General features: G+C 36.8%; 1 protein-coding gene across 11 annotated transcripts in view; it reads left to right on the top strand.

The window, feature by feature from the left end:
• Positions 1–23,831, top strand: part of NCOA1 (nuclear receptor coactivator 1) — a 285,404-nt gene that overhangs the window by 77,372 nt on the left and 184,201 nt on the right. For 7 of the 11 annotated variants that reach the window (XM_055253874.2, XM_063623901.1, XM_063623905.1 and 4 more), the window contains one exon: positions 13,595–13,679. The exons of the other annotated variants lie outside the window; for them this stretch is intronic. The gene's annotated coding sequence lies outside the window, so the exon portion shown is untranslated. The remainder of the gene's footprint in view (positions 1–13,594; positions 13,680–23,831) is intronic. 11 annotated transcript variants of the gene reach the window in all.

Here is a 23,831-nt window from a genome sequence, read left to right as displayed (position 1 = left end):
TCAACAAGCAACTTGTAGGGAGAAAAAAGAGAAATGGAGGAGGAAACTGTAGATTAACAGCAGTGCCTGGACTTTATTTGAGTCTAAATTTTAATAAACATTTATGAAATAGGGAAATTTTAACACTGACAAGATATTTGATATTAAAGAATTATTGTTAATTTTTAGGTGAGATAATAGTATGTAGTTATGTATTTTTTAAAAGCCCTTACCTTTTAGCGATACATAATGAAATATTGATGTAATGAAAGATATGCCTGGGCTCCTGCGTCCTTACTATCTGGAGTACAGGGGAGGTTGTGGGTGAGGATTAAGTAAGATTGGCCGTTAGTTGATCATGCAACTAGACACTTGTGATTTGGGGGACAGTGTGTGAGGGGGTGGGAGTAATTCTTGATAATATTCCCTAAACTTTTTTGAAAAATTCCATAGGAAAAAGGTCCAAAAATGCAGTTGAATTATGTATATTTAGCAACCTGCTCAATTATATTTCTAATAATTTCTTGAGTCTGTTGAGTGTACTATATAGAAAATCCTATTGCCTACAAAGGACAGTTTTACTGTATAGTGCTTACTGTTTACCAGGCTCTATTCTCGGCACTTTATACATATTTACTCATTAGATCCTCACAAGAATGCCTATGAAGTAGACATTAACTTGCAAAGGTTACCCACGTGCTATGTTTTAGAGCTGGGATTTGTATCCAGGCATTCTAGCCCTAGAGTCTGTGCATCTCTAGTTTTTGTATCTCTCTTTATAACTTTTTATATTTAATCCCTCTACTCCAGTCTTTCTTTTGTTTCTTTTAGTGCACTGGCCAAGGAGTTCAGCTTTTAAGGACTAGTTTTTGTGTATAATTTTGATTTTGGAAGTTGTCTTAATACATAAGGAATCCAGAGTCCAGCTGACTTTGCTCCTTTACAAATACAAGGTACTTACTAAGAGGCTAGAATTAGCTTACTGTGTATCCAGAAACCAAAGGATCAAGTGCATTATAACGGTGTTTAGTATTTTTTATTATATTTCTCTCCTGATCTGTAAGCAGTTCATTCATGGCTCATTTTACTTTTAATTACTTGATTTTATTGGTATTACTTGCTGAATTTCTTTGTGATACTTAGATAAAATTACTCCTTCCTCCCCTTAACTCCTACACGTGTTATGTAATTACCCCCTGCTTGACTTTACGTAGATTACATGAGATAATCTTAAGCAAAGCACTTAGTACACAGTTTAGCACATAATATGTATCTAGTAAATACGGTTTTTGGTTTAAGAGACAGCCACTTCATACTTTTGTTCAAAAATTGTTCTTTATTCTTTAGGTAACTTTTGAAATGGGGAGGGAAGAATATGGCTTAGTCACTTTAAGAAGTCCTAGGCCTGGGACAGGTGGGTAAAACTTGATAATGTGTTAGGGTAGTTTAATGAGTAATCTCTGTGTTCTCTTCAAGGAACTTTTTAATGATAGGCTCTGAGTTTGAGAAAGATTACTGACTTGAGTTGGTTTCCAAAAGAATACTTGTTTATTGGGGGTGAAGTGGGAACAATTTAGGGAAAACGTGACCTGTCCCAACTTCTTGAATTTTGGTTCCTCTTTAGCCAATTGCAAAGGACGTTATGACATAGTAAAATACTACAATTCATGAAAGGAGGCACATAGCCTCTAGTAAGAAAGAAAACTTTTGATTTCATTCATATGAGAGAAGGGTCACAGTTACAGGTAACTTTTTCGTGAAGATTATGGAAGGTGACTCTGAAGACCTGGGATAGCTAGGTAAAAGTTTTGGTATTTTTCTGTACTCCATCACCTCCCTCTCTCCACCCGAACTGCACCTGTTATTTTATATAGGCATATACTGAAGCAACCTTTTAACATAATCTTTAATTGTGTTTTTGAAAATGATGTTAAAGTATTTGGAAACTGAAGACTGTGGCCACACAAAGTATCTTTTATTTTCCAAAGGCCAGTTATTATTATTGAGCGGCATAGCTATTGAAATTGCATCACCAGTTACTTGACTGTGTTAAAGAAAGGGATTTGCTTTTGGGGGCCCGTAGGTTATTGATAAGAGATAAAACATATTTTTTTGAATAACAAATGTGTATGACAGAAACCCACTCTCGTATCTAATCATGAAATGAAATGCTTTCCAGTGAAATCTGGATGCTCTGGAAGCCAAAAGGTGATATATAAGAGGAAGCATAATTGAGAGGTACTCAGTTTAACTTTTGTTACCAGTTACTTGGTGAAGGCATTGAAATGTTTATTGCTTTGAAGATGATCTTAAATGAGGAGGCATAGTTAATGTGGTCTGTATAGAATGTGAGATGAAGTGAATTTAAGGGAAAAGAAAGCAGATATGAGAAAAACAAAAATATAAGAAAATAGCTAATATTTAATGATTGCTGTGTATCAAGCGCTGTGATAGATGCTTTATACATATTTTCAGATACTGTCCCAATAACCATTTAGGTGTAAGTTACTAAATAGCTATTAAAGTTTTTGAGAATTTTTGACATTTGTTGAAATTAGAAATTCCTTACATTATTAAGAAACACTCTTTGGTTGACCTTTGCAAGCCCAGCAAACCCAGAGTTAGATAAAGGTACAAAATCGAGAATCTCTGTCCTTAATCTTCATATCGTATGGATGCATTTAATGCTAGTAAAAATTGTAAGCCTGAATAAATGTAGTGTAAAACCTGCGTTGATGATTTGGGGTTTATTTAGTTATTTATGAAGCTTTTATCTAAATTTGGGATTAAGTTGATTTTTCCAGTTTTCCAGTCAATGCAACATTTAAAAAAATCAATTTTAGATTAAACCACAAAGGAAAATCTCAGTAAATTCCAGAAAAGCTGAAACTACATATGTCCATTCTCTGACTGCAACAGAAATTTAAAATGTACAACTTTAACCATTTGGACAAACCAAACAAAAAAATTGCTTAAATAAATACCAGGTCAAACAGGAGATCAAATATACAATAAGTGGTCATTTAGCACCTGAAATGAGATTCAGGCTAGGACTTATACTGTGCTTAGAAGTAGATTAATAGTCTTTGTTAATGAATGAAGTAAATGTACTAAGCACTAAACCTTAGAATTTAGTAAAACAAACGGACTCAACAAAATAAATGCCTAGGAGAAAGGGAAGATATTAATAAGATAATAGCAGAAATAGGTGAATTAAAAAACAGAAACCACAGAAATGAAAAATCTAAAAGCTACTTCTTAGGGTTGAAAAACAAAATAGAAAAGTATCTGACAAATCTTACCAAGGAAAAGATGGAAAACCAAAATTAAGTTTATAGAGCAGATATAAGAATAGAAAAGATGTTTAAAAAATAGTAAGTGAATGCTGTTTATTAACTCTAAGCTGATTTATTTGAAATGAATTATGGAACACCCAAGCTGATTTAAGAAAGTTGGTCTGGAGCTACATCCAGCTATCTCTAGAACCAATTTTTGCCAGTTAAGTCTTTTTAGTTTTCAAGGAACATATAATTCCTATGGTGAGAACTATTTTAGAGATTATAAAAAAGATGGAAATATGCCCAATTAATATTATAAAATCAGTATGACTCTTTTAATGGTTCAGCGGAGTAAAACTCTTTTGGGGGAGGTTACTGCTTTTTTTTTAGTTTCTATTGTAAGCACAGATTTTTTCTTGAAATTAAAACAATTGAGAAAAGAAAAAACCAGAAACTCAAAACTTAAAAGATATCGTTTATATTTATTAACATATTTACCATTGCTGGCACTCTCCTTTGTGTAGATCAAAATTTGGACCTGATAATCTTTTTCTTCTGCCTAAAAATCATTTCTTTTAAGTGCATAGTCTGCTGCTAATGGATTTTTCTCAGCTGTTGTCTGAAAACATTTCCACCTTCATTTTGAAATATATTTTAATAGGGTATAGAATTTGAGGTTGACAGGTTTCCCCCCCTTCCCATTTTGTTCCATTGTTTTCTTATTTGTATAATTTCTGATGAGAAGTTTGCTGTCATGCATACCTTTGTTTTTCTATACACAATCTTTTTTCCTCTTCTGGCAGTCTTTAACATTTCTTTCCCCCCTAATCACTGGTTTTCAACAATTTGATTATGATAATTGTTGGTCTGGTTTTCTTTGTTTATCCTGCTTGGATTTTGTTGAGCCTCTTATGAATCTGTAAGTTTCTGGTTTTGATAGCATTTGAAAAAATTATGCTCATTATTTCTTCAAATATGTTTTTTATCTTTTTTTTCCTCTATTTTTCGGACCTCAGTTACATCGATCTTAGCTTGTTTGTATGTTGCTGCAAATCAGTGGTATTCACTTCAATTATTTTTGTATTTTTCTGCTTTGTGCTTCATGGAAATCTTCTATTGCTATATCTTTAAGTTAACTAACTGTTAAATCTGCTGTCAATCCTATGCAGTGTATTTTTCATTTCAGATTTTGTATTTTTAATTTCTAGAAGCTCCAATTGGACCTAAAAAAAGTCTTGCATTTCTGTGTTCAACACTTCCATATCTTTTTCTGCTTTCTTGAATGTACTGAGAATATGTATAACTCTTTTGGCATCTCTGTTTGCTAAGTTCTCTGTCAGTTCTGGGTCTGTTTTTATTGATATTCTCCTGGTTATAGGTTATATTTACACGTCTGGTAAATTTTGATTGTCAAACATTGTAAATTTCATGTTACTGGATGCTAGGTTTTATGATAAAGAGGCTATTTTTTTTTCTTTTTTCTTTTTCTTTTTTTTTTTTTTGAGACGGAGTCTCGCTTCGTCACCCAGGCTGGCATGCAGTGGTGCAATCTTGGCTCACTGCAACCTCCGCCTTCCAGGTTCACGCCATTCTCCTGCCTGAGCCTCCTGAGTAGCTGAGACTACAGGCGCCCACCACCATGCCTGGCTAATTTTTTGTATTTTTAGTAGAGACGGGGTTTCACGGTGTTAGCCAGGATGGTCTCGATCTCCTGACCTCGTGATCCACCCACCTGGGCCTCCCAAAGTGCTGGGGTTACAGATGTGAGCCACCGCACCTGGCTGAAGAGGCCATTCTTTTAAGTAATGTTGGTCTAAGTTTTTGGCATGCAGTTAAATTTTTTTTGATGCCCTTTAAGACTTGTTTTGTTTTAAGGAAGCTTTGTTAGGGTGAGTCAGGAGCAGTGAGTAGACTTTCCTCCTAGAGCTAATTTAGAAGTTGATACTCTCCTGAGGACTTTACATGATATTTCATGGATTAGGAGGTCTTTTCACTCTACCCTATTGGAATACAAACTATTCATAGCCTTGTATGAGAGTTTCAGAAATTATTTGGCCTGTGTTTTTTGTGTGTGTGTGTGTTTTTTTTTTTTTGGTTTGCTAGTCCTTTCTCCAACCTCAGGTGGTTTCCTTCCGGACAGGACATATCAGCACTCTCCCAGCAGCTTGTGGGAACTCCTTTGCATGTCTCCAAGGCACTGTCTCTGTATGTAGTTTCTTTCTGTTAGGCTAGTCCACAAATTCTGGCTGCCTTGGCCCCACTAAGTGTCAATCTTTGTGACCTCAACTCTTTGAGACTGTGAGGTTCTGTTTCAGCCCCATCTCCCATCTGTACACTACATCCTGTAAATTGCTTCAAGGGTGTGAGGTCAGGCAAATGTAGGACTCACATCATTTTTTCATCTTTTCTCAGGGATCCCACTCCTGCTCTGACTGTTATCTAATATCTAAAAGCCATCGTTTCATCTGTTTTATCCAGTTTTCTGGTAGTATAAACTGGGAGAACAAATCTAATCTCTGTTACTCCATCATGGCTATTTGTGGAAATTCTTGAGTAACTTCTTCTCCTCCTTTTTCTGTGGATTAAGATGTGGGCCTAAGTTAAAGAAGTTAAGAAACAAGTTGATTTGATTTCAGTGTTTCAGGTATTTGGCTTGCCAGTAACTGATGCAGAAGAGTCCCTAGTTGTCTGTAGTCCAAACTCTTTGATGATGATAAACAGATGATTTCACCTCATGCATTCCCCTCTCACTTTCACTGTCGGGAACCTACTGCAGTAGTAGGGTGGTTGATCAAGAATTACGGTATTCTGAGTCTTGGTCAATTGCCACATCGTTTAAATAAGTTCTTAGTACTTTTAACTGAATTAACACCCATACTTACTTGCTTTTTCTCAGCTATTTCTGTTTGCTGGTATTTACTTTTAATTTTATGAGTTTTTTGTTTGTTTCTGTTAGTTGCTAGTTTATCTAACTGGTTGTCATTTTTCAGCTGGATTATATTTTCTTTATATATTTTGTATTTTTCTGCATCACAGTAATGTTTAGGCTCTTGAAAGTGTTTGACCTTCATGCATTATATCTTTAGTTTTGTTATCTGTTTTTCTAATCTTGCTTTTCTCAACTCAAATGAATGAGTGAATAAATTAGTAATCGAATAAATGTAGACACATATACTCACACGCAAAGTGCATTTTCTCAATTCAAACACTATTAATTGTGACATATGCCACAGATTTAATGTATTTTCATGAAAAAAGAAACATTAAGTTTATTTTTTAAATCCTTAAAGGTTTACTGACAGAAGTAGACATTTATCCATATAACTTCTACCTCATCTTTTTGGGAATCATAAGATTGAGTGTAATCGTCTTCCAACTTCTGACATGCTGCTTTTCCTTACCTGTGCTTGCTTTCTTGGTCTCTTTACACATTATGATTGCCAGTATAATTTTGAGTCATATGGAAATGTGTAGAATTTAACTGCTTTTCTTTTTGGTTGAACTCATGGTTTCAGTTTTTTTATAGATAAGCCGTGAATTAAATAACTTCCTTTTTGAGTCAGCTGGAAACTTTTGACAGATTGATATCCAGTACTTGGGTGATAGTACTTTGTAAAATGCAAATTAGTCACACCAGTGTCTTCCAGCTCTGATAATTCCATCATCTGTTTTGAGAAATTGTGCAGTTTTTACTGCTTTTAATTGCCCTTGCTTGGCTTGCAACAGACAACTTTTGCATCACAATAGCTTTTTATTTCAGTGCTTTGACACGGCTCAGTCTTTCTGAAAACATTTTCAAGCAAGTTATGCTTTCAAATTTAAGTTAAAATTCAACTGCATCTGAGTTTACCTATGCAGTTAACTCAGCTGTGGTCATAGTTGGATTGACAGATAGATACCTTCTATGGGAATGTATTTTCCATAGGTTTACACATGGATAGGCAGTGACATACCTCACAACTTATTCTTTTGCTTGGCTACTGGCAAATTTTTTTTTATTTTAATTCTGATACTTCTAGTTTCAGAAACCTGAAAATATTATTTTAAGAAAAACAAGTATCTTTAGTATTGAGAAAATCTAGTTTAGTAATTTAGTATACAATGAGCAAGCATAAAATCTGTCAGTGGTAGAATTGTTTAATAAGTTTTGGGATGATCAGATGGCAGTTAGGAAAGTTCATGTAGAGCCTTTTCATATGCAAATGTTATGGTTGACCTTTTTAAATTGGAAAAACTAGTGAAACTGTGCAAAGAGTAGTAATCTTCTAAAGTAAGAAGACTATAAAGAAGTGATTATAAAAACTAAGCACATCTGTATGAAGAAAACCAACACAATTAAAACTAAAAAGAAAAATAACAAAGTGGAAAACAAATATGACCTTACATGATTACTGTATTATGAAAATATTTACAACACTAAGATCCCGGTAACTACATTAATAAAGGACATGCCCATTAGCTCATAAGGAAAAGAGTTCAACATCATTGGTAATTAAAAACAATAGTGAATAACTTTTTTTATACTTATTGAGTAACCATAATAAAGAAGTCCATGGGGAATCAAGTACTCATGCATTGCTTTTGGAATTGGAACAACTCATTTGAGAGGCAGTATGGTAATATATATCTTAAAAACCGTAAACATATCTAACGGATTAATGATCTTACTCTTGGGAATTGACCCTAAGTAAATAAAGAATAAAAAAAGCTGTATTAGAGCTGCATTCACAATACTATTACTTATCATAGTAAAAGCTGAAGACAACCTAATTGGTCAACAGGGAAAATTTTTATATATTATGCTAAATTAATACCTGAATAGTTCATATCCATTACATGTAAGTGTAAGCACTGTGACAACAGGGACTGTATCTTTTTTTGTTCTCTGCTGTAAAACCAGTGCTTAGAAAAGTTTGGCATGTGGTGGGTACTGAAAAATCATTATTAGTATTTTTTTTTAATGAACAACAGAATAATGTTGAGTTAAAAAAGAATTTAAAACATGCACATACAGAACCTGTTCTCAGATACCTTAATGAGTAAGGGAGATGGGAAACAAGTAGGTTGATGAAGAGTTTTTAGAGGAATTTGAACTGGGGTTTGCAAGTTTAGTAGAATATGGATTCTCTTGGGAGCCAGGAGGTGGGAGTGCTACTCCAGGAAGAGGGATTTATCTGAGGAAAGACCTGACAGTAGAAATTGACTGGAGAATAAGGCTGGAGGTTAGGCATATATAAGGACAGAATTCTGAGTGGACATGTAGCTAATGAGGTGGGACTTTATTCTTCTGTATAAGAAGTCATTGATGCTTTTTCAACAGAGTTTGATATTGAAAGAGCTATATAATTCAAGGAGTTAATCCGCCTTTGCCATATAAGACAGGTTCACTCAGTTAAACCAGAGGTCCCCAAACCCTGATGAGAGATTGTTGGAGTTCATGGTTACCAAGGTAGCTAGAGCTTGAGTGGCTAAGACAGTCACAGAGAAGTGAGCCTAGAAGTCTGAACCATGTTTCCCTTAAGAGTTGTCACAGCTTAGTAAGCAACACAAACCAATAAGCAGGAAAGTTGAGCAGAAAGTGGCTGCTAACAAACTAAGCTCAGCAGAGTTTTCAGCAGTTTCATGCTGCTAGAGATAGAGGCGTCCTGGTAAACACCATAGGTTGAACAACTGCATCCTAGCAGTAAGAGTGAACCAGAAGTAAACTAGGTCTTAATAAGATTGAAAACAAGCTTCAAGTTAGCTTGATCTCTGATTTGATTAGCTCCCGCTGCCAACCAGAAAGTAAAGAAACTCTTCAATTGAAGATACATTTCACATTCTTTATAGTTTTTAATGATACAGTGTTTGACGTTGAGTCCCCAGATTCCAGACATGCCAAGAACCAGGAACAAGAGAAAAAACAGATGGAAAAATAGACACAGATGATCAGGTGTGGATGTCAGTAAAAAATCTTGTGCCACTTCTTTCATTTCTCCTTTGTTTCTGATGAGATGTCTGCTGTCATTTGAATTATTTTCTCTTATAGGTAAATTATCATTTCTCTCTTACTGTTTTTGTTACATTTTCTGTGTCTTTAGCTTTCAGAAGTTTAACTATGATATGCTTTGATGTGGATTGCTTTGGGTTTATCCTGTTTATGGTTCACTCAGCTTCTTGAATCTGTAAATTTATGTGTTTTGCCAAACATGGAAAGTTGTCTGGTTTTTTTCTTAGAGCACTTTTTCAGCCCTGCCCACTTTCTTCTCTCCTTGTTGGACTCCATGGCAGAAGATAGATCTTTTGTTATAGTCACACAGGTCTTCAGGCTCTAATTATTTGTTTACAGGCTACTCTTTCTCTGTTGTTTAGACTGGATAGTATCTATTGTTCTATATTCTGGTTCAGTAATTCTTTCATCTGTCCCTTCTATTCTACTGTTGCATCCATCCATTACATCTTTTGTTTCACCTATTTTTCAGTTCTGAAATTTCCATTTGGTTCTTCTTTATATCTTTTCTTTCTTTGCAGTATGTTCTTTATATCTTGCTTTGTTTTTGAGACTCTCAATTATTTTGTTGTTTCAAGTATGTCTGTAATGGCTCCTTGAGTCATTTTTATGACAGCTGCTTAAAAATGTTTTTCACATAATTTTAACACCTCCATCATCTTGGTATTGGCATCTGTGGATTGCCTTTTTTCATTCTGTTTGAGATATTCCTGGATCTTGGTATGATGAGTGATTTTTATTTGATACCTGGACATTTTTAGTATTACATGCTGACACTCTGGGTCTTATTTAAATGTTCTGATTTAGTTGGCTTCCTCTGGCCCTGCCCCCGCATGCAAAGGAGGGAAGCCTCATCACTTTCCTGTGGGGATACAAGTCCAGGTTCTCTACTTTGCCTCTCTTGACACTCAATTTAGGGAGATATTCTTTGTTACTGCTGGTCATGGATGGGAGCTCTGGCCCCCACTGATTTCTCCCTGGCTGGGAGGGGCAGGAATATGTCATTATGGTTCCCCACATATCCTCCACAGGGTGATAGTCTCTTTACTGTATGATGGTGAAAGGCCTGACTCTCTACTAGGCTTCTCCAAAAACAGCCTGTGGCAGAAAGAGAGAAGGGTACCTTGTTATTACTAGGTGAAGGTCCAAGCTCTCCATGTGGTCTTCACTGACACTGTGGAAAAGGAGGTCTCATTATCACATGGCGGGGACTGGCTCCCTACTGGCCTTCTCTGACATCACTGTTGTGGGGAGAATTGAGTGCCTTATTACAGCTGGAGGAGAGCAGACACCTAGGCTCCCTACTTCACCTTTGCTGGTGGGGGTGGGAGCTACAGGCACAGAGCTGTTTTTTACTTTTGTTTTTGTGTTTTTGGTGATGTTTGGCTAGGTATAATGGCCTCTGTCTGGATTGTCTATTTCCTTATTCTTTGCCTAGAAAGAACAAGATTTTGTTTTGTTTGGCTGGTTGGTTTTGAGGGGAGTCTGGGCCTATGGGTTTTTTTGGGCTGCCAGCTTCTTCAGCTTCAAGGTCATGATATATAACAGAAACAGAAAACTACAGGCCAATATTCCTGATAAACACAGATGCAAAAATCCTCAATGAAATACTAGGAAACTGAATCCAACAGCACATCAAAAAGATTACACACCATGCCTAAGTGGGATTTATCATAGAAATGGTTCAACATATGCAAATCAATAAAAGTGATTCATCATATCAACAGAATGAAGTACAAAACCATATGATCACCCAATAGATGTAGAAAAAATCATTTGATAAAATTTAACATCCCTTCATGCTAAATCTCTCAACAAATTAGACATAGAAGGAATATATCTCAATACAGTTAAAGGCCATATATGACAGACCCACAGCTAACATTATACTGAATGGGGAAATGTTGAAAGTTTTTCCTTTAAGGAAAGGAATAAGACAAGGATGCCCACTTTCATCACTCTTATTCAAAATAGTACTGGAAGTCTTAGCCAGAGCAAATAGGCAAGAGAAAGAAATAGAGGGCATATACATTGGAAAAGAGGAAGTCAAATTGTCTGCAGATGACATAATCTTATATATAGAAAAACCTAGAAACTCCACTTTTTTGTAATCAGTTTTAAAATTGATAAACGAATTCAGTAAAGTTGTAGGATACAAAATCAACATACAAAAATCAGTAGCATTTCTATACATGAGTAATGAACTAGCCTGGAAAAGAAAGCAATACTATTTACAGTAACTACAAAACACCCCACCTAGGAATAAATTTAACCAAGGAGGTGAAATATCTCCACAATAAAAACTGCAAAACACTGATGAAATAAATTGAAGAGGACATACAAAAAATGGGAACATATTTCATGTTCATGGATTAACAAAGAGCTAATATTGTCAAAATGACCATACTACCCAAAGCAATGTACAGATTCAACACAAGCCCTATCAAAATACCAATGACATTCTTCACAAAAATAGAAAAAAAGATCCTAAAATGTGTATGAAACCACAGATGACCCTAAATAGGCAAAGAATTCCTGAGGGGTGGGAGAGGACCTTGGAGGCATCACATTATCTGACTTCAAAATATACTGCAAAGCAGTAGTAACCCAAACAGCATGCACTGGCATAAAAACAGACACATAGACCAATGGAGCAGAAGAGAACCCAGAAATAAATCTGCATACTTATAGCCAACTGATTTTTAACAGAGGCACCAAGAACATACATTCGGGAAAAGACAAGCCTCTTCAATAAATGGGGCTGGGAAAACTGGATATCCATATGCAGAAGAATGAACCGAGACCCTCATCTCTCATCATATATAAAAATCAACTGCAACTGGTTTAAGACTTAAATGTAAAATCTGAAATGCTTCAGGACATTTATCTGGGCAAAGATTTCATAGCTAAGACTTCAAATGCACAGGTGCAACAAAAACAACAATAGACAAATGGTATTATATCAAGCTAAAAAACCTCACAGCAGAGAAAACAATCAACAGAGTAAAGAGACAACCCGAAGAATGGGAAAAAATATTTGCAAACTATTCTTCTGATAAGAGATTAATATCAAAAATAAGTAAGAAACTCAACAGCAAAAAGCCAATAATTCAGTTAAGAAATAGGCTAATGATCTGACTAGACATTTCTCAAAAGGAATATGTGAAAGGCCAACAAATATATAGAAAAAATATTAAACTTCAGTAATCATCAGGGAAATGAAAATCAAAACCATGATGAGGATTATTTCACCTCAGAATGGCTATTATCAAAAAGACAATAAATGCTGGCAAGGATGTGGAGGAAAGGGTGCTCATACACTATTTGTAGCAATGTAAATTAGAACCACCATTATGCAAAACAGTGTGGATACTCCTCAAAACTAAAAATAGAACTGCCATGTGTTTCAGCAATCCCACTACTAGGTATTTACCCAAAGTAAAGGATAACAGTATGTCGAAGAGATATCTATATTCCCATGTTTATTGCAGCATATCACAGTAACCAAGATATGGAATCAACCTAAATATCTATCAACAGATGAATGGATAAAGAAAATATGATATATATACAGAATGAAATACTATTCAGCCATAAAAAAGGATGAAATCCTGTCATTTGGAGCAACGTGCATGAGCCTGGAGGACAGTATATTAAGTTAAATAAGTCAGACACAGAAAGACAAATATAGCACATTTTCACTCATATTGTGGGAGCTAAAAAAAGTTGAGCACGTATAAGTGGAGAGTATAATTGTGGTTACTAAAGGCAGGAAGGGTAATCGGGAGGCAGGTATTGGGAGAGGTTGGATAACAGATACAAAATTATAGGTTAGATAGGAATAAGTTCTGGTGTTCTGTAGCAACGTAGGGTGACTATCATTAACAAGAATTTAGTGTGTATCTTTAAATAGCTAGAAGAGAGGATTTTGAATGTTCCTAACACAAAGAAATGATGAATGTTTAAGGTGATTGATATGCCATTACCTGATTTGATTATTACACATTCTGTATATGTATTGAAATATCACTGTACCCCATAAATATAGTTACTAAATGTCAATTTTTTAAAAAGCTATTATTTTTCAAATGATAAAAAGAAGTATTTTGTAGAATGTTAATTTTCTATATTCCATTTTATTAAAATATATACAATTTTGTTTTTGTTTGCTTCAAGAGAAATGTCCCAGTATAGTTTATATACTAATTATGCATATATTAATGAGTTCAGAATAGTACTTTAAATATATTAAATTTATTTACTGCTCCCCCCCACCCATTTTCCAAAGTAGACTGCATTAATTTCATGTGATTGATCCAAGTAGATCCAATTGTTTTCCTAATTTCAGGTTCCAGTTACAGCTATATCAGAGAATGAATTAATCTCCTCAGAAATCACTAAATACTACTCTGAGGGGCTTAGAAATTAACAGGGTAAGTTGAATATCATCTTAAATACTATCTGGAGTTTTATAGTGAATTCCTAATTTGGGCCTATAGTGTGTCAGGCAACAGTTGGACACTGGGAAGAAAATTCTTTCTTTTATTTTCCATGCCTGTAGTGGTTTTCAGTTTTCTTTTGGATCAGGGCCCCTTTGAGAGTCTGCTTAAAGCTGTGTAGATCTTTTCACAAACGTTCACACATGTTCAGTCAGAGTTTGAAGATCTTCGAAAATTTCCTGAAGTTCACAGACCCTTGGGCAACCCTGTGCTTTGCATTTTTTCAGACATTTTTACAGGCTTTGTTTCTATTTAAATATTACAACTCTGTGAATTAGTGGCTGGTATTGATATTTTACATTGAAGAAACCGGTGCTCAAAATGGTATGTGACTTTTCTTGTAATGCAGCTGTCAAATGTGAGGCTAGAATTGAAGACTTTCCCAAATTTTAATAATACTGTCGGCTTTTTTTAAGGTTCTTTCTTCTTAATATGTCAAATTGCTCCTTAGTAAGATTGTGTCAACCTTTCCTCATTGTCAGCAAGTGAGCATGCCTGCTTCACCACATTATCCCATTGGGTGTTCCCCCACCCTAGTGTTTGCTAAATTGGCATGTAGATAAGTGCATTTCATTTTAATTTGTTTCTTTGTTGTATTTAGAGTTCTCTATCCACTTATCCATTGGAGTCTTACCAATTTTTATAGCAATATATATGAATTTTGAATATTTTAAGAATATTTGTCATGTTTTGTGCAAATATATTTACCCTTTCTACTTGCCTTTTTACTTTGTGATTTTTTTATGTATAGAAGTTTTGAAATGTTTAAGTATTCAGATCTACTTTTTCCTCTACATTTTTTCTCTTTTTTTAGTGTAGAAATTTCCAAATGCTTGATACATCTCAGTGAATGCAGACACATTCACAGATTTTTTTTTAACATAATGGCAATCTAAAAGATTAAAAAACGAATGCCACTTAAGTTACAGTTTTTTGACTTCTTTTTGTCATATGCTTATTGGCTATTGGTCTTTCATCTTCTTTAAATATTTTTAAGTATTTAATCTTTCATAATTTTTATAAATGATATGTAGAAATCTAGATTATTAGTTCTGATAGCATTTAGTAAATGTTTCATTTTTACCAAGATTTCAAAGTATAGTTTACCCAATGTAAGATTTTCATATACACGTGTATTTCTCTGTCTCTATTAATGTTCCTTTGATCTAATTATCTGTCACAGCATAATTATGATGTATTTTTAGTGTTATTGTAGCTTTAAAGTCCTCTTTTATTAGTTTTTCAAAACTGTTTTATTCTTTGATATTTTTCCAAATTTACTTGAGAATATATTCATCAAATTTTTAATTACGATTGCATTGAGTTAAAGATTCATTTGGGGCCAGCGGCGGTGGCTCACGCCTGTAGTCCCATCACTTTGGGAGGCTGAGGCAGGTGGATCACCTGAGCTCAGGAGTTGGAGACCAGCCTGGGCAACATGGAAAAAACCCGCCTCTACTAAAAATACAAAAAATTAGCTGGGTGTGGTGGCGGGCGCCTGTAGTCCCAGCTACTCAGGAGGCTGAGGCAGGAGAATGGCGTGAACCCGGGAGGTGGAGCTTGCAATGAGCTGAGATTGTGCCACTGCACTCCAGCCTGGGCGAAAGAGCGAGACTCCGTCTCAAAAAAAAAAAAAAAAAAAAAAAAAAAAAAAAAAAAAAAAAAAATTAGCTGGGCCAGTGGTGTGTGCCTGTGGTCCCAGCTACTTGGGTGGCTGAGGTGTGAGAATTGCTTGAGCCTTTTTGTTTGTTTGTTTAAGACAAAAATCTTCCTCTCTTGCTCAGGCCGAGTGCAGTGGCATGATCTGGGCTCACTGCAGCATCTACCCGTCAGGCTCAAGGGATTCTCCCAGCTCAGCCTTCCTAGCAGCTGGGACCGCAGGTGCACAGTGGCACAATCTCAGCTCACTGCAACTTCTGCCTCCATAACTCAAGTGATCCTTCCACCTCAGCCCGAGAGTATGCCCAGCTAATTTTTGTTTTTTGTTTTTGTATAGACGGGGTTTCACCACATTGCCAAGGCTGGTCTCAAACTCTAGGCTCAAGCAGTCTGCCTGCCTTGGCCTCCCAAAGTGTTGGGATTACAGGCGTGAGCCACCATGCCTGGCCAGCTTGCTATACTTCTTTATGTTTTTTCTACACATATGCAACTTGGAATTAGATCCCTGTCCTCTCAGAGACTTTCCTTATGCTGTCTGGCTCCCAGCAGCCTCTTTTCCTAGTTTTCCTAGTCCTTTCACTAGTAGTAGGGGTTTCTTTCTCTTAAGAGTCTTAGTGTCCCCCTCCCCCACTGTTATGCCCCCAGAGAAATACAGAGTGAAGATTCTTCCCATATTCTTCTTACTACCCTGGCCCCTTTCCCGTTTTTTAGGATAGAAGGACAGGTTTCTCTTAGGCTTTCAGATGTGCTGCCTCAGTAGTGCAGCTTCATAACTTAGACTGGCTCTGAGGCAGAGTCAGCAGAGAAGAAAAAAAAAAAAAAAAAGAAGAAAAGAAAGTGAGAACTCCCCTCGTACTGCTCCAAACCACACACTGTAGCCCACAGATGCTTGTTTTACACCCACTAGAAAGAGGGGGTTTCTCCTGGAGTTTTGCCATGTGTGTCTGCTGCCTAATTCTGGGACTCTGCCCACCCTCAGGTCAAAGTGGTAGATAAAGGAAGGATTTAAAAAAAATAATAAACTCACCGTCGTATTGGCTATTCTTCATATTTTGACTTTCTTCTCCAATGCACCTGACATTGTTATTTTTCAGTTTTCAAGAAGTTGCTTTTAGTATTCTGCCCAGAGTTTTTAGTTGTAATCAGTGAGGGAGATAGGCTGTAAAGGGCTTATTCCATCCTGACATTCACTGAAAGTCACATTATTTCATTTTGAAAATAATTTTTGTTTTTATTTTCCCAAAATTCCTCTTGTTCCTTGATTATTATAAGAACAGATTTTTGTTGTTGTTGTTCTGTGGATATATTGGCCTCTTGAATCTCTCTCAAGATACCAATAAAGTTAGGAACGTTTTATTTATTTTTGTTGCCTTACTGTATTTTCTTCAGGTCATTGTGTCTCTACTTCTTCACTTTATTGCTTCTCTTGGTTTTTATTAAGTGGCCAGTGATTGTTAGCTTTCTTCTTTACAGTATTTTCAAGTAAAGGTCACAATCAGTGGTTGTCTTACTTGAATGTGCATAGCCATTGCTTGGCGGCCCAGGTAAAATGTAGATTCCTGGTCCCATGGACAAAAATCTGATTCAGTAAGTCTAGAGTAGGGCACATAAACACCTTAAATTATTTTGATGCTGATAGTTGAATGATAGCTCTTGAAATCTTGGAAACTGGTGTAATTCTGTACAGCTCATTATTCCCCTTTACAAAATATTGTCTAACCCACTGAGCATCATGGCTGACCATGGGACTCTGCAGTTGGCTTCCCGCTTGCTGTGGTGAGTGAGAGGTGGGCTTTCCCTCCCCTCCCCTCCTCTCTTTGGAGACAGGATCTCATTCTGTCACCCAGACTGGAGCACAGTAGTGCGATCATAGCTCACTGCATCCTTGACCACCCAAGATCTAGGAAACTTTCCACCTCAGCCTCCCAAGTAGCTGGGACTACAGGTGCTCGCCACCATACCCATTAATTTTTCTGTTTTTGTAGAGGTGGAGTCTCTGTATGTTGCCTAGGCTGGTGTGGAACTCCCAGCTTCAAGCAATCCTCCCACTTCGGTCTCATTGGGATTACAGCCGTGAGCTACCGTTCCTGAACTCATTTTTCTTATCATGCACTTGCAGAGACAAGGCTAATAGCAGGGCCCTGTCCCTCGGTTTCTGCTGTAGGAAAGGAATTTTTCTGCAGGGAGAGTTCTGATTAGTTCTGAGTTGCCTTCCTTTCCCCCTGCCTCTCTCCAATGAGATTGTCTTTAGCCTGCTATTATCTCCATTTCAAAGTTCACACTATAAGCCCTCAGACAAAGACTTTAGACTCATGATAAATGCTGTGGCTGACACTTATCATTAGAGTTGTACTGGCTGTCATTGGTGTTTTTTCACTCAGTTGTTTTGTGGCCTGCCCATACTCCCAGGCCCTTCTGACCTCAGGTCTTTAGCAGGAGAAGAGGTAGATGAATGGGCTCACTCTGCCATCTTCAATTGAACGTCCACTGTTAAGGTGATACTGGTTTCTAATGTGCAAGGTATTTCTGTTGAATTCTCAGATATAATAATCATCATGAAATCTGTAGTAGGATCACACCTTATTCATACTCAGGTGTGCAAAGAAAATATAGCTTCTTTATTTTTCTTATCTCTTCCTTTTGATGAACCCTGGTCACTGGATGGCTGGAAGAAGAGTACCAGGCTTAACTGTCATCTGGTAAACAGGGTCTTATCCAATAATTTAAATTGTTCTGTTTGGATATTTCAGCTTCTGGATACTACTCGTTCAAATATTATCACTTTCCTCAGATCTGCCCACAACAGAATCTAGACTTACGGGTTGGCTTGTGTGACCTTGTAGTGGTGGAAGCACACCAAGACTATCAGTCTATCTGCTATCTTCTCTGGTTTCTTACTAGTCTCTCCCTGGAATTGTGGCCACCGAGGTACTACCAGAACTGTCATTTGAGGTACTACCAGAACTGTCTGAGACCTGTTCTTTTTGCTCCTAGGATGCATTGGCCATCTTTCCTCGTGTCACAGATAGCCTGAAGTCTGGCTTGGTCCCCGGAGCCAGGTTTCTCTCTTCCAGGCCTCTTGCTTTGGAATTACTTTGTCCCTCTGGCAAAGTCGTCAATCTGTATCTTAAGTTACCTTTCCCGTACTACTTTAGAGCACACAAAAATTTCCTAAGGTACATTTCCTAAATGTACCTTCTATGGCACATGAGAAATAAGGGAGATGCCAGAGCTGATCTCACATTCCTCCTCAATCTTCCTGTGTTTCTGTGCATATATTTTGGTGTGGCTATCTCCAGCTTCTGTTGAGTAGGCATAGGGAGAGGAAAAAGGTTGGTGGTGTGTGTGTGTGTGTGTGAGAGAGAGAAAGTGTGTGTGTGTTTGTGCGCACGTGCACCACGTGGCAGGGAAGTTCCTGGAAGGCAGTTGTTTTGTACAGTCTTAGTGGGAAGTGAAGCTGACTGTTCTAGCTCCCAGATTTCCTTACTCCGTCACACATTCTTTTCTTCTGCAGCCTCTGCCTGAAAGATGATGGGAGTATTGGTCACTTGCATCTTCTGTCTGTGTCTCACCTTTTAATCCCACAATCCTTCGTCCAGAATCAGGAGTTTGGGGCTATAATTTATACTTTTTCTAATTTATATCATCTTTCTACCCTAATTGACAGGCCCCATGTTCTAACTGTCATGAGCAGAAGGGATATCTGCTCTGTACTGTGGAAGAAACTATAATGCTACTCTTTCAATCTTGGCCAGAAAATATTAGTGTCTAACAAATTCCTTCTTTGGGAAAACCAGACTTTCAAAAACTTTTATCTTACTGTAAAATTCTTTCTTTAATTCATAAGGTAAATATTAACTATTTCTTTCTCTTTTTATTTTTAAACTCTACCAAAGATATGGATGCTACTCATAGAATAGGAGGGAAGTCAGTGGAAGGAAAAGCAAATGAGAAAAGCATGTCGGTATCTTTTCATAATCATGAGAGCATATCTACTCTCAGTACTCCCGTTTCTCAAGACTTCCTTGGCTTTTCTTACATTTACTTTTTTAATTGTAGTAGAGATTCTTATAAGATTATGTTTCTAAAACATATTGTAGTTATTTGATTTGTATTAAGCTTATAACTTTGATATTTTTAATTATAGTTTTCTCAAATAGGAAAATAGTGTGTCTGTTTTTTCAAATCTTCTTAAAATATTTATAAATAAGGTTTTACAAAATTTTGAAATGTGGATTTAATATATATGTCTCACATTCTTTTTAGGAATTTTTTTTTCTTTTTAGTTTTCAAGAGAGTAAAATCCAGGTTGCAACTCAATTTCTTCTGCCTTGTACCTCTTCCCTGCGTGGACCCATGACACTTCGTGTATTTGTCTTTTGTAGAATTCCTCATATTTGTGTTTACCAAATTGTAGTCAGCTCAATGCAGGGAATCAGACATTGCTTGTCTTTATTTGCCCTAGTGCCCAACAAATTCCTGCTCATGATAGGCATGGGGAAATCAGCAATTCCTGTGCTCCTTTCCTGATTTATTTTCTCCATAGGACTTACCATGTTCTAACATACTGTATTGTTTATTTGTTTTATTTATTGTCTGTCTCGTCTCACTGAGTTATAAATACCATGCAGGCAGAGATTTTGAACTATTTTGCTTACTACTGTATTCCTAACACCTAGTGGAGCACCTGTCATGAAGGTGACCTGTATTTGTTGAATGATTAATAAATTATCGAAATTTAGATAATTGCCTAAATTATATCATATCTATAAAATACTGTAAGTATAAACTTCTGGTATAAAAAATAGTAATGTAATTGGAAAAGTACATTAAAAGCTGGGAAGACCTTAATATATAATCTACTATCCCATTTTGTGAAATGAGCAAGAGATGAAATAATTTAAGCACAAAGCCCAAGCTAATTGTGGAAATGGACCAAGAATTTAGAACTCTTAAGTAAAACATAATAATAATGTCAGCTGGACATGTGGTAAGCAGTATATATGATTGTAGTTAAGAAAAAGTACAGGTTCTGCAATCAGACATTTCTAGGCAAGTTTCTTGATCTCTCTGTGCCTTAGTTTCCTCCCCTGCAAACTAGGAAAAAATTGTATCTTTCTTATAGATTGTTCTAAGACATCTATGAAATAAAGTGTAGTAACTCTTAGCACACTGCCTGGCATTTAGTGAAGGCTCAAAAAGTTAGCTTCCATTATTACTATTTGGAATATCTGCCATCTGTAGCTTGTGGATGTGACAGTTCTTTAGTTTTTGGTGGGGCTTTTAAAAAATAGTTTCTAGGTTGCCTGTTCACTCTGATGATAGTTTCTTTTTTTTTTTTTTTTTTTTTTTTTTTTTGGAGACGGAGTCTCGCTCTGTCACCCAGGCTGGAGTGCAGTGGCGCAGTCTCGGCTCACTGCAAGCTCCGCCTCCCGGGTTCACGCCATTCTCCTATCTCAGCCTCTCCGAGTAGCTGGGACTACAGGCGCCCGCCACCACGCCCGGCTAATTTTTTTTTTGTATTTTTAGTAGAGATGGGGTTTCACCGTGGTCTCGATCTCCTGACCTTGTGATCTGCCCACCTCGGCCTCCCAAAGTGCTGGGATTACAAGCGTGAGCCACCGCGCCCGGCCATGATAGTTTCTTTTGCTGTGCAGAAGCTCTTTAGTTTAATGAGATCCCATTTGTCGATTTTGGCTTTTGTTGCCATTGCTTTTGGTGTTTTAGACATGAAGTCCCTGCCCACGCCTATGTCCTGAATGGTATTGCCTAGGTTTTCTTGTAGGATTTTAATGGTTTTAGGTCTAACATATAAGTCTTTAATCCATCTTGAATTAATTTTTGTATAAGGTGTAAGGAAGGGATCCAGTTGCAGCTTTCTACATATGGCTAGCCAGTTTTCCCAGCACCATTTATTAAATAGGGAATCCTTTCCCCATTTCTTGTTTTTGTCAGGTTTGTCAAAGATCAGATAGTTGTAGCTATGCGGCATCATTTCTGAGGGCTCTGTTCTGTTCCATTGATCTATGTCTCTGTTGTGGTACCAGTACCATGCTGTTTTGGTTACTGTAGCCTTGTAGTATAGTTTAAAGTCAGGTAGCGTGATGCCTCCAGCTTTGTTCTTTTGGCTACACAATGGGAGAAAATTTTTGCAACCTACTCATCTGACAAAGGGCTAATATCCAGAATCTACAATGAACTCAAACAAATTTACAAGAAAAAAACAAAAAACCCCATCAAAAAGTGGGCAGAGGACATGAATAGACACTTCTCAAAAGAAGACATTTATGCAGCCAAAAAACACATGAAGAAATGCTCCTCATCACTGGCCATCAGAGAAATGCAAATCAAAACCACAGTGAGATACCATCTCACACCAGTTAGAATGGCCATCATTAAAAAATCAGGAAACAACAGGTGCTGGAGAGGATGTGGAGAAATAGGAACACTTTTACACTGTTGGTGGGACTGTAAACTAGTTCAACCATTGTGGAAGTCAGTGTGGCGATTCCTCAGGGATCTCGAACTAGAAATACCATTTGACCCAGCCATCCCATTACTGGGTATATACCCAAAGGACTATAAATCATGCTGCTATAAAGACACATGCACACGTATGTTTACTGCGGCACTATTCACAATAGCAAAGAGTTGGAACCAACCCAAATGTCCAACAACGATAGACTGGACTAAGAAAATGTGGCACATATACACCATGGAATACTATGCAGCCATAAAAAATGATGAGTTCGTGTCCTTTGTAGGGACATGGATGAAACTGGAAACCATCATTCTCAGTAAACTATCGCAAGGACAAAAAACCAAACACCGCATGTTGTCACTCATAGGTGGGAATTGAACAGTGAGAACTCATGGACACAGGAAGGGGAACATCACGCTCCGGAGACTGTTGTGGGGTGGGGGGAGGGGGGAGGGACAGCATTAGGAGATACACCTAATGCTAAATGACGAGTTAATGGGTGCAGGAAATCAACATGGCACATGGATACATATGTAACAAACCTGCACATTGTGCACATGTACCCTAAAACCCTAAAGTATAATAAAAAAAAAAAAAAAAAAAGTTTCTAAAGGCCAGGCTATCTTTTAATCTTTCCTTCAATCCCTCTAATATGCCAAACTCCCCAGTTCTCTGAATTGATGCATCTACTCTTCTCTTGGCCTAGAGAACACTCTTCTCTGACATGCTTTGCTTCTTTAACACCTACTTATCTTTCAGGTCTCTTCCTATTTCTTTCATTTTTGTTTTAAGAATTTATAAATACATACAAAAGTAGAGAGTATGATGAATCCATCACCATTTCTATGTATCCATTACCCACCATCAATAGCTGTGAGGAGTCGATCTCTTCAAAAATGAAAGTTTTCTTGAAATCCCAGTAAATACCTTTTATTTTTTTCTTCCTAGCACATTAACACAATTTGCAATTATGTATTTAATGTCTCTTTTCTCCATTAGTTTATAAGCTCCATAAAAGCTTGAGTTTTGTCTGTTTTCTTTATTGTGATATATCCAGTGTCTCATACAGTGCCTGAAACATGATAGGTTCTCAAATGTGAAAGGAATGAATTATTTAATAACTGAAAACGTCGCTAAGGGGTTTGAAAAGACAAGCATTTGATGAAAACTTTTTGAAAAAGATTGGTAAGAATGACTTAGGCAGCTTTATATTAAAACGGTAGGTACCGTTTTAGGCTCAGATTCATACACTTATTAAGCAACCTTGCGCTCTTAATTTTTTTCCAAGTAAGCTTCTGTTTAAAGCAAACTCAGTGACCTTGTGAAGAGAATATTATTTGAGTTTATAAGATATTGTCCATAGTAAATAACTAAATTAGCTTTGGGGGATCACTCTTGGGTAAGGTAAAATGATCCCTTGAGGTGCTGGGCCTTCTGGGCTGAGAGATCAAGCACCCTGATGGCTCATAGAGAAGTTATCATCTTGAAGCCTTTGCCCAGCCATCAGCTTACTCCTTGTTGCTATAGCTTCATTTGATGAAATTTAAGAAAACTGTTTGTCTCTTCAAATTGCTATCCCCTCCTAATTTTTTTTTTGGATACTGTTTTGAACCAGTAACCATGGTTTCTTGTAGAGGCTCCTTGGGAGCTTTAACAACCTCAGTCAGTTTCACAGCTGGAAGCAGAGTGATCTAGATAAAAGCATAATAAAAAAGCTTACTGAGGTTTTTTTCCCCCCTGTTATAATAATTCTTTCATTAGGGAGCACTTTGCATAAAGTGAAATGTTCTCTGTTCCCGCTGAAGTAGACATTTTAATTTAAATTAACAGTAAGGTAGCACCTGGTTCCTTTTTAGAGTCTAGAAAAGGGAGGTAATACTACCATTCACCTGTCCTTCACCTGAACCTACCTTGTCTCTGTCCCCTTCTTTTTTTGTTTCTATTTT

The sequence above is a fragment of the Symphalangus syndactylus genome, chromosome 18 (assembly GCF_028878055.3).
Source record: "Symphalangus syndactylus isolate Jambi chromosome 18, NHGRI_mSymSyn1-v2.1_pri, whole genome shotgun sequence".
In the NCBI taxonomy this organism is placed as follows: domain Eukaryota; kingdom Metazoa; phylum Chordata; class Mammalia; order Primates; family Hylobatidae; genus Symphalangus; species Symphalangus syndactylus.
Note: the sequence above shows the minus strand (reverse complement) of the source record. Positions and strands in the feature narration are given on the sequence as shown.